Below are 1,600 nucleotides of genomic sequence, written 5' to 3'. Positions count from 1 at the left end.
GTAAGCTGGCTCCTATCTTGACAGTTCTAGTCCGTCCGCTTCATCTCGGCAACTAGAACTGTTACTCTACCTCAGACTCTCTCACCTAGACCTCCTCAACCTTTGTCAGTGTTCAGGGCTCATCCTCTGGCACGGCTGTTCCTAACTTATAATGAATACGCCTTGTCGTGGGCCTTCTGTAATGAGATATCAGGCTAGAGAAATCGCCTAAGACCAGACAACCCCGACACATACGTCTCCTTTCATTTTTAACCTGGTAGTTTGTGTATTTTTTTAAAAATATACTTATTGACTATTTTATATTTATACTATTTGATTTCTTCTTTTCTTTCATTTGTATATTATTTTGTTTTCACTTATATTTATAAAATTTTAACCTTACCTTAATTTACCTTTTTGTATTTTATCCTATTATTTCAAAATATTTTTAGTTGTTTTTTTATTTTTATCTTTTTAGCCCTGATGAAGCTCCAGGTCAAGCTGGGACGAAATGTCAGCAAATAAATAGTTGTTAAATATTTTTTGTTTTCTTGTGACCATACCCTGACCATGATCTTTATAATTTAATTAAAATATTTTAATTTAATTCAATTTGAAATGGGCAACAGACCTATTCCACCTGTGAACAAACTCTTCGAACCTATACAGTCTTGTTCAGTGAATTGGACAGTGCAGTTGACAATGTGCTCAGCAGGTTCTATATTGCATTGTTTTTTTTTCTTCTTAAAATATTCACACAAATTTGCAAACTATAGGTAAACTTTTTTTTTTATAGGTATCACATACAACTTTCCTCATAACTGTTCAGATTTACTAAAGCTTATTGTGAAATAATTGTTTTTATAACTCTTTTTTGTCTAGTTGGAGTTTTCGGTTCATACTGACAGAATAATTGTTTAAAAAAGCTTTATTTATATTTTGCTTAGAGATAGTTTTGTTTGTGAACATAATCTAAGAGTCATTTCTTTATGGTGAAGAAAATGGATTCTTCTATACAGACACCCTTAGTGCTGCATTTCCCCCTCTGTTCAGCATGTAGTGATGCAAGCTATGGGTGTTCTGTTGAACTAAGAATTTCAGCGGTTCCCGCCTACAGCACAACCCATGTCTGTTGAAGTGTTGTGACGTGTTTATTTATTGATTAAAATGTAAATAATTCAATAATTTTATGTATAAAGTTGCCAGTATTATTATAATTGTAAATGTATAATGTTAATAAGTAAACTTTACCAAAAGAATGTACTAAATCACAAAGAAGTAAGTTCTCACCGGCCTGTGCATTCTTACCAGAATCATTTACCAGAGATGGTGGTAAAACAATACCTTCTTGGGGTATACCAAATAAGCACATTCAATATATTCTTCCAACCTTTTTTTGATATGATTTGACTTATTTCACGCTTAATGAAATAAGACAAATCATTGGCTCCTGATGATCCTCTTCTTTCCTACACCTTTATTTCTTTTCTCTTTGTGAGACTACAGACTAGTATCCTGTAAAACAAAGTTACCTTCCTGCTAGGACCTGCAGTGAGTACCCAGTCAGGACTTACATTCCCCTTTCTGCCTGCAGAATTGGCAAGTACCCAGTCAGGACCTG

This window comes from Halyomorpha halys, unplaced genomic scaffold, assembly GCF_000696795.3.
Source record: "Halyomorpha halys isolate HHAL.00 unplaced genomic scaffold, Hhal_1.1 Scaffold197.1, whole genome shotgun sequence".
Taxonomy (NCBI): domain Eukaryota; kingdom Metazoa; phylum Arthropoda; class Insecta; order Hemiptera; family Pentatomidae; genus Halyomorpha; species Halyomorpha halys.
Note: the sequence above shows the minus strand (reverse complement) of the source record.